We start from the raw sequence: 10844 nt of genomic DNA on the forward strand, positions 1-10844 counted from the left end.
AGTTCAGTACACAGAGAAGCAGCAACAGTTTGTAGCATGAGGCAGAGACGTGGTCAGGAAATAATCCAAGTTTGGTACACTAACAACAGTTTGCAGGGAGTCAGCAAGGACCTAGACTAGAGGCAGGAAGATTAATAGTCTGGCAAGGAAAAAGTGCAAGGTCCAGTCTTATATATAAAGCCAAAAGGGCGAGACCAATCAGGTAATCAAGGCAAGGAATAATGAGAGGCAAAAAACAAGAGAAACTAGACAACAGATTCAGCTGTCCAGCAACCCAGATAGTTCAATGGGAAGAGCTCCTGCCTGGGACACTGTTTCTGGATTCAAATCCTGATATCTCATCTTTGGACAATCCTTAGTTGTTAGAAGTGTCTCTTGACAATGAATGGATCACAAAGTCTCCCCTGCTGGAACCCCCAGCGATCAGCTGAAATCTGACAGCAAGTGTTCAATATCCCTATAGCACCACCACAGGTTACATTAAGTATTACACAGTGCCCATTCATATCAATGTGGTGTCTGTGTAGTACAGGACAGGACGGGTCCTCCAGAAAGAGAGACGCTCTATGTAACCGCGCTCCACTCTGACCAATAGATGAGGACCCCAGAATTTCCTAAGAGGGAATGAAAGTGGGTTTTCTAAACTGGACACCCCCTTTAAACCTTTTCGTCCTAGTCCTCGGGAGCCCCGCTGATCACTTGAATGGGACTGATATACCAGTCGCAGCCACCCATATGGACAAGCCACTATGCCTGTGTAGACAATGAAGGGGACACAGTGCTGAAAGAATATAGTGGTGTTATAATGTGCCGGCTGCCATATAATGTAGTGAGTGCGCACATGTATGTAGTGAGTATGTGTATGTCTGTCTGCATGTATGTAGTAATCTTACATGTGTAGACATGAATGTATGATATCAGCATGTATACGTGTGATCAGTTAGGTAACTCTTCATGTGGTAGTATGTGTATATAGTGGGTTTTCGTGGGTGCATTATGTATTGTGTGCACATTATTTTGCAGTGACTACGGTATATGTGTGTTCTTGCATGTAGCGAGGTCGTGTATATGTACTGATTGCATGGCAATGTTTTGGGGCACTGTATGGCAGTATTATTTGGGTACCAGGTGGCGGTATTCTATATAGCAGAGGTTACCCTGACTTAATAATTGACCTGGGGGGCTCTATCAAAAGTTTGCTATGGGGCCCATTATTTTCTAGGTACAAGAAATATCTGTATATTTGCTAGTTGGTGAACCTCTACTGTAGCCATATAATACTAGTATGTAGATTATATTATACTGGACATTTCATGACCCTTAACTAGAGAGAGAGCCTGAAATTACATCTGTCTATTAATAGGACACTCATTTAGATATTAGATAATGGACAAAACATCCCGCCACGGCCGCGGCCGCCAAGCAATTGTCATTACAAAAAAATAGAGAGGATTCACTTCTGCCCCCCCCCCCTCCATCCAGAATAATGGAATCTTCCTGTCTCTCTATTACTATACACACTACTGTAATATATACATTGTGCTACCACACCGGTGAAGGGGCAGCTGTAATTAAAGGGTTTTGTCTATCTAGGACAACCCCACTTTCCTGGGGCAGGTACTCCGACAGTGAACAGCTTGGACGGGCGCCATTACATGTCGTCTATTAAGGTTGATGAGTGACACGTATAATTCATGGCTACGTTGAGTCCCCCAGAGCTACAGAAGATCTGATCCCTCTGATTGATAGGGAGGAGTCACAAGTGGAGGACCCCTCCCCTTTAATAGGGTATATGGACTGGGTGGACAATTCCTTTAAGAAATGTGTCAACACATCTCAGTACAATTATCTTTATTTATATTAGAACTAAACGTCCTGACCCATATTAGAATATTTAAAGGGGTATTCCCAGAATTGACAATTATCATCTATGCACAGGATAGCTGATAATCGACGGGACCCCCACCAATCGCGAGAACTGGGATTCCGAATCCTCCATATCTCTTCGCTGCGGCCCGCATTGAGGAGGACGTGGAATGTTGCAGCGGTCAAGTATCCGCACTGCTGCTCCTTTCAAAGTCTATGACAGCCTGGCACAGCGTTCGGCTGTTTCTTTCAGTCCCATAGACATTGAATGGAGCGTAGGACGCATGCTCGACTGATGCTCCATATAACCTCCTCCTTAGTTTGGGGGGGGGGTGCAGTGAGGAGGAATGGGGGGTTCTGGATGCCCGTTCTAGCGATCAGTGGGGGTCCCAGCAATCAGACCATTATCACCTATCCTGTGGATAGGGAGTTTTTTTTTTATATCTGTTTTTATCTATTTTTTTATCAGTTTTATGTAAATTAAGCTTAATTAGTATATAATGGAAAGTTCCGATACTTTCTAATATGCTTTCTGAAACAATAACTCACAGTTTTCAAGATCTCTGCTTGCTGTCAGCAAATGAGAACATTCCCCAAAATGTGCTGCTTACACAGGTGCAGGGTTTGTTACAGTGTTATATCGCTCTCACTCTTTTGTAAAGAGCAGTGCAGCTGTATCTCAAAACCGAAAACAAGTTTTTAATAAAAACTATATGTAAAGTTACACCAAACACTGAATGACCTGTTTATAAAAAAAAAAAAATGATGCACTTCAAGAGTTTACATAGCCCTCAATGAGGCTGAAATGAAGGTCCATCCGGGGAATTTATTAAACACCCAAGGCAAGTTTTCTGGCATAGAAAAGTCGCAATTTGCGCAAAACTTATTTTTTTCAACTTTTCCATTTTTATGCCAAAGCGGCCACCCAGTGGGTGGGGCTTAGTGAGTGGGGCGGGGCCATAAATTTACTGTAAGAAAACTCTTCCACGAGGCCTAACTAATAAATGATTATAATTTTTTTTAAAAGCTGACAGAGGAGGATGACCTAAGGAGACGCAAGTGCACTGCTCTTTACAAAAGAGAGAGAGCTATAAGGGTATGTTCACACGTAGTGTTTTCAGACATTTTTCGGGCCGTAAACGTCCGAAAAACAGCTGAAAAATCTGAAGCAGAACGCCTGTAAACACCTGCCCATTGATTTCAATGGGAATTACGGCGTTCAGTTCCGACGGTGCGTTTTTTACGCCTCGTTTTCCAAAAACGGCACCTAAAAAGGCGCCCGTAAAAAAGAAGTGCAGGCCACTTCTTGGGACGTTGTTGGAGCCGTTTTTCATTGACTCTATAGAAAAACAACTCTAAAAATGGCCGTAAAAAAAATGCAGCGAAAAACGCGAGTTGCTCAAAAAACGTCTGAAAATCAGGAGCTGTTTTCCCTTCAAAACAGCTCCGTATTTTTGGACGTTTTTGGTTTTGTGTGTGCACATATCCTTACACTGTAACAAACCCTGCACCTGTGTAAGCAGCACACTGAATCACCTGTTTATTTAAAAAAAAATGCCCTACAAAAGGTGTACATAGCCGTTAAAACCCATGCAGCTGTTTTGCTTTGGTTCCCGATAGAACTGGACTGCCAATATGTGACCGCCACCGATCAGGCATTTATGCTATATCCTGTGGATGTGCCATCAATTCTTGAGAGGACGACGTGGGAAGTAAAGAAAGTTATGTACAGTACTATATGAAGAGCTGTGGGAATAATTGTGTCGTGGACATCACACACAGATCTATAGGACACTTCTATAAGCACGACCGGAATAAGGAGAGGAGATTTTGTAAGTCTTATGGCCACTGATTCATCCTAATTCCTCAGCTGCAATTCCAAGTTCCTCAGCGGCAGCTGCTTTTCTTATCCTGTGGGCGGTCAGCTTGCTTGTCTGCTTGTATCTAACCCTGTTCAAGCTGTACTAGAACATAAACAAGAAGGATTTTTTCACTCACAGACTAAGGCCCCATGCAGACAACCGTAGATTTCATCCTTAATTATGGACCCATTCATTTATATGGCCGTAGGTGTCCGTGACGTAGAAAGGCTCCACAAAAAATCGGACATGTCCTATTTTTTTTTGCTTTTTACAGACCATGTTGTCCACGGCCGTCCGTGCCCGTAATCATGGACTGTGATTATGGGGACGGTCGTGTGTATGGGGCCTGACACTGTACTCTCTCTCTCTCTCTGATACAAAACTTCAGAAGAAAGATTACCTCTCTATGGCCGGCATCACAACGACAGTTTTTATGCCGATTTTGGCTTAATTTTTCTAGCCAGAGACAGAAGTGGCTCCAAAAGGTATAAAGAAAAGACTGATGTAAAAACTGAGCCAAAACCTGTATGTGATCCTGCCTGCTCGGGCCGGCTTTCTGGGGTAAGCAGAATACGTGACCTGCAGATCCAGTAACAGGCACTTCACTTATGCTGCGTCACGATTGGCTAATGCAACATGAAACACAAGGGGTAGACAGGAGGATGTGTAATGGAAAACAGAAGTAAAGAATATTATGTACAGTATATTAAATACAAGAGGATGGAGCAAGACCTGTATACCTGGAATAGAGCTGTGGGAAAAATGTTGTCATGGACATGACACACAGATCTCTATAGGACGCTACTTCAAGCACGACCTACTAATAAAAACCAAAATGGCGCAAGTGACAGGAATAAGTAGAGGAGGTCAGGTAGGTCATATGGGCACTGCTTCATTTTCTTGTACCTGTATCGGCAGGATGACAAGAACACGAATGCAGCAATCTAAATTAGAGAGTAGTAACCTGCAAAATTTTGAGCAACGCATATTGTGCAGTTCTAAGTGTGAGAATTACTATGTGGCGATAATTATAGAGTCGCTGCCAGTAACGATCAGCTCTGTACTCTCGAAGAAAACCAGGACGAAAATAACCCTGTCCTATCGCAGGGTCAGTATGACGGGCACAGGAGCTTTGCCAGTGCTGCAGGGAACAGTCGCACTGGAAATTTCCCACATCTCCCATCACTCAGTCTACACCCGGACACTGCGTCCGCAAAGCTCCCACTGCTGATAACATCACACAAGACCCCGCGTATTAATAGGACTGGGAATAGGTGAAGCTCCAGTGCCAACCTTTGTAGGAGCAGATAAGGGGGCACATTTCAGGGCTGGGGACTGTATCTAACACTTACCATGCCGTGCCGGCCCTGTCTCTTACTTATCAATTTTGCATTTTCATTGTAAGGGATCAGTAAAAATCCAGACGGAAAATTTTCATATACCGAGCTGCAAAAAAATATTTGCCTTTTCATATTCATAAAGCTCAATAGTCTTAGATCTACAAACAAAATGTCATATTTGATGCAAAAATATGAATCTCTGCAAATACCCACAATGCATTGAGTGTTTTCCAGCCGTAATACATCAAGCCCGGGGCAGCTGAGCATTTTGCTTATGTTAAGCCAGGGATGGAGTAGGAATTATACTTGAGCCGGTGCCTGGTAGAAGTGTAGCGCCACTTTTCTACATGTTTTACAGGTTAAATCCACATAGTGACTCTGCAAAGAAATAGATTTATGTATCTTGCACTGCTCTTGAGTCTTATTATAGCTTTTACTCCAGTCACATCCCAAGCTGCATTCAAAATTCTTCTGGCTGACTCTTGGAATACATCGGTTAAGTGGTAACAGGGAGCGCCCTGAACAGTTCTGGTACATTGCATTGAGGGAGATGTAGATCCTTTTTTTTGTCCCTCTACAATATGCAACTGTACGCTCAAAATTTTGCAACATAGGTGGTCCCAGGACATCTGCAGTAAAATTATATCCTAATAGTCAAACATCTCAGATGAAGAAGACGACCGCCTAGTGACATAATTAATACCAGTGGATATAGGCCAAGTCAGAAAAAGAATCACGTTCCTCTTTGGAAGAGTGTAGTGAGCATGCTCTGTGCAGGGAGAGGGAGGAGATCGTGATTATCTATTGTCAATATTGTGATCTGCCTCCTATATTATAATAAATGTGTTACCTGCCAATGAATATAATGAGGTTAATGCTGACCCTGCCCCAATGTACACCACCCAAGCTGTAAAGAGACAGGAAGTTTTAATGTATTAAGAGCGCTCAGTGGACTAGGTAAAAACAGGATTTTATAAGTATTTACCGTAAAATCCTTTTCTCGTCCAGTTCTATATTCTTGTATATAGGGGGCAGTATTATAGTAGTTATATTCTTGTATATAGGGGCAGTATTATAGTAGTTATATTCTTGTATATAGGGGCAGTATTATAGTAGTTATATTCTTGTATATAGGAGGCAGTATTATAGTAGTTATATTCTTGTATATAGGGGGCAGTATTATAGTAGTAATACTCCTGTATATAGAAGCAGTATTATAGTAGTTATATTCTTGTATATAGGGGGCAGTATTATAGTAGTTATATACTTGTATATAGGAGCAGTATTATAGTAGTTATATTCTTGTATATAGGGGGCAGTATTATAGTAGTTCTATTCTTGTATATAGGGGGCAATATTATAGTAGTTATATTCTTGTATATAGGAGGCAGTATTATAGTAGTTATATTCTTGTATATAAGGGCAGTATTATAGTAGTTATATTCTTGTATATAGGGGGCAGTATTATAGTAGTTATATTCTTGTATATAGGGGCAGTATTATAGTAATTATATACTTGTATATAGGAGGCAGTATTATAGTAGATATATTCTTGTATATAGGGGGTAGTATTATAGTAGTTATATTCTTGTATATAGGGGCAGTATTATAGTAGTTATATTCTTGTATATAGGGGCAGTATTATAGTAGTTATATTCTTGTATATACGGGGCAGTATTATAGTAGTTATATTCTTGAATATAGGAGCAGTATTATAGTAGTTATATTCTTGTATATAGGAGCAGTATTATAGTAGTTATATTCTTGTATATAGGAGCAGTATTATAGTAGTTATATTCTTGTATATAGGAGCAGTATTATAGTAGTTATATTCTTGTATATAGGAGCAGTATTATAGTAGTTATATTCTTGTATACAGGGGCAGTATTATAGTAGTTATATTCTTGTATATAGGAGCAGTATTATAGTAGTTATATTCTTGTATATAGGGGCAGTATTATAGTAGTTATATTCTTGTATATAGGAGCAGTATTATAGTAGTTATATTCTTGTATATAGGGGCAGTATTATAGTAGATATATTCTTGTATATAGGGGGCAGTATTATAGTAGTTATATTCTGTATATAGGGGGCAGTATTATAGTAGTTATATTCTTGTATATAGGAGGCAGTATTATAGTAGTTATCTTCTTGTATATAGGAGCAGTATTATAGTAGTTATATTCTTGTATACAGGGGGCAGTATTATAGTAGTTATATTCTTGTATATAGGAGCAGTATTATAGTAGTTATATTCTTGTATATAGGGGGCAGTATTATAGTAGTTATATTCTTGTATATAGGGGCAGTATTATAGCAGTTATATTCTTGTATATAGGAGGCAGTATTATAGTAGTTATATTCTTGTATATAGGAGAAGTATTATAGTAGTTATATTCTTGTATATAGGAGCAGTATTATAGTAGTTATATTCTTGTATATAGGAGCAGTATTATAGTAGTTATATTCTTGTATACAGGGGGCAGTATTATAGTAGTTATATTCTTGTATATAGGAGCAGTATTATAGTAGTTATATTCTTATATATAGGGGCAGTATTATAGTAGATATATTCTTGTATATAGGGGCAGTATTATAGTAGTTATATTCTTGTATATAGGGGGCAGTATTATAGTAGTTATATTCTTGTATATAGGGGCAGTATTATAGTAGATATATTCTTGTATATAGGGGCAGTATTATAGTAGTTATATTCTTGTATATAGGGGGCAGTATTATAGTAGTTATATTCTTGTATATAGGAGGCAGTATTATCGTAGTTATCTTCTTGTATATAGGAGGCAGTATTATGGTAGTTATATTCTTGTATATAGGGGGCAGTATTATGGTAGTTATATTCTTGTATATAGGGGGCAGTATTATGGTAGTTATATTCTTGTATATAAGGAGCAGTATTATAGTAGTTATATTTTTGTATATAGGGGCAGTATTATAGTAGTTATATTCTTGTATATAGGAGCAGTATTATAGTAGTTATATTCTTGTATATAGGGGGCAGTATTATAGTTATATTCTTGTATATAGAAGCAGTATTATAGTAGTTATATTCTTGTATATAGGGGGCAGTATTATAGTAGTTATATTCTTGTATATAGGAGCAGTATTATAGTAGTTATATTCTTGTATATAGGGGCAATATTATAGTAGTTATATTCTTGTATATAGGGGCAGTATTATAGTAATTATATTCTTGTATATAGTAGTAGTATTATAGTAGTTATAGTCTTGTATATAGGAGCAGTAATATAGTAGTTATATTCTTGTATATAGGGAGTAGTATTAGTGTTATATTCTTGTATATAGGAGCAGTATTATAGTAGTTATATTCTTGTATATAGGGGGCAGTATTATAGTAGTTATATTCTTGTATATAGGAGCAGTATTATAGTAGTTATATTCTTGTATATAGGGGCAATATTATAGTAGTTATATTCTTGTATATAGGGGCAGTATTATAGTAATTATATTCTTGTATATAGTAGTAGTATTATAGTAGTTATAGTCTTGTATATAGGAGCAGTATTATAATAGTTATAGTCTTGTATATAGGAGCAGTAATATAGTAGTTATATTCTTGTATATAGGGAGTAGTATTAGTGTTATACTCTTGTATATAGGAGCAGTATTTGGCTGGGTTCACACGTGGCGGAATTTCACTTAAATTCCGCTGCGGACACTCCGCAGCGTTAATCCGCAGCGGAGCCGTTTCTCCATTGACTTCCACTTTAATTTAGCAGTGTTCGTTTAGACGATGCGTAAAATTCCGCTGCGGAGCATAGGCTGTGGAGCGGAATTTGGTGTCCGCAGCATGCTCTGTCTGTTGCGGAGCAGTGGCGGACTGGTTGCGGACTCATGGCGGAATTTCTCCATTGACTTCAATGGAGATTCTAATTTCCGCAATGAAGTCCGCAGCTGTCATGCACATGTTATGTGTGCTGCGGATGTGTTTTGCTTTTTGAACTTGACATTTCTTCATTCTGGCTGGACCTATGTATTTCTAGGTCTACAGCCAGACTGAGGAAGTCAATGGGGCTCCCGTAATGACGGGAGCGTTGCTAGGAGACGTCAGTAAATAGTCACTGTCCAGGGTGCTGAAAGAGTTAAGCGATGGGCAGTAACTGTTTCTGCACCCGGGACAGTGACTACCGATCCCAATATACATGTATCTGTAAAAAAAATAGAAGTTCATACTTACCGAGAACTCCCTGCTTCTGTCTCCAGTCCGGCCTCCCAGGATGACGTTTCTGTCTAAGTGACGGCTGCAGCCAATCACAGGCCAATAACAGGCTGCAGCGGTCACATGGACTGCCGCGTCATCCAGGGAGGTCGGGCTGGATGCCGAAGGAGGGACGCGTCACCAAGACAACGGCCGGTAAGTATGAATTTCTTTGACTTTCACAAGGGAAAGTGCTGTCCCTTCTCTCTATCCTGCACTGATAGGGAGAAGGGAAGTACTTTTACCGCAGTCCGCAGCAGCTAGTCCGCATCAATTTACTGCACATTTTGGGCAGATCCGCACCAGAATCTGCAACGCAGATTCTGTGCGGCATTGATGCGGACAGTTGCGGAGGAAATCCGCCACGTGTGGCCATGCCCTCCTAGCAGTTATATTCTTGTATATAGGATCAGTATTATAGTAGTTATATTGTATATAGGTGGCAGTATTATAGTAGTTATATTCTTGTATATAGGGGCAGTATTATAGTAGTTATATTCTTGTATATAGGGGCAGTATTATAGTAGTTATATTCTTGTATATAGGGAGCAGTATTATAGTAGTTATATTCTTGTATATAGGGGCAGTATTATAGTAGTTATATTCTTGTATATAGGGGGCAGTATTATAGTAGTTATAGTCTTGTATATAGTAGTAGTATTATAGTAGTTATATTCTTGTATATAGGAGCAGTATTATAGTAGTTATAGTCTTGTATATTGGAGCAGTATTATAGTAGTTATATTCTTGTATATAGGGAGTAGTATTATAGTAGTTATATTCTTGTATATAGGGGCAGTATTATAGTAGTTATATTCTTGTATATAGGGGCAGTATTATAGTAGTTATATTCTTGTATATAGGAGCAGTATTATAGTCATTATATTCTTGTATATAGGGGCAGTATTATAGTAGTTATATTCTTGTATATAGGAGAAGTATTATAGTAGTTATATTCTTGTAAATAGAGGCAGTATTATAGTAGTTATATTCTTGTAAATAGAGGCAGTATTATAGTAGCTATATTCTTGTATATAGGAGCAGTATTATAGTAGTTATATTCTTGTATATAGGGGGGCAGTATTATAGTAGTTATATTCTTGTATATAGAAGCAGTATTATAGTAGTTATATTCTTGTATATAGGAGCAGTATTATAGTAGTTATAGTCTTGTATATAGGAGCAGTATTATAGTAGTTATATTCTTGTATATAGGAGCAGTATTATAGTCATTATATTCTTGTATATAGGAGCAGTATTATAGTAGTTATATTCTTGTATATAGAGGAGCAGTCTTAGGGTATGTGCACACACACTAATTACGTCCATAATTGACGGACGTATTTCGGCCGCAAGTCCCGGACCGAACACAGTGCAGGGAGCCGGGCTCCTAGCATCATACTTATGTACGATGCTAGGAGTCCCTGCCTCGCTGCAGGACAACTGTCCCGTACTGTAATCATGTTTTCAGTACGGGACAGTAGTTCCACGGAGAGGCAGGGACTCCTAGCATCGTACATAAGTATGATGCTAGGAGCC

Source organism: Rhinoderma darwinii, chromosome 1 (genome assembly GCF_050947455.1).
Source record: "Rhinoderma darwinii isolate aRhiDar2 chromosome 1, aRhiDar2.hap1, whole genome shotgun sequence".
In the NCBI taxonomy this organism is placed as follows: Eukaryota; Metazoa; Chordata; class Amphibia; order Anura; family Rhinodermatidae; genus Rhinoderma; species Rhinoderma darwinii.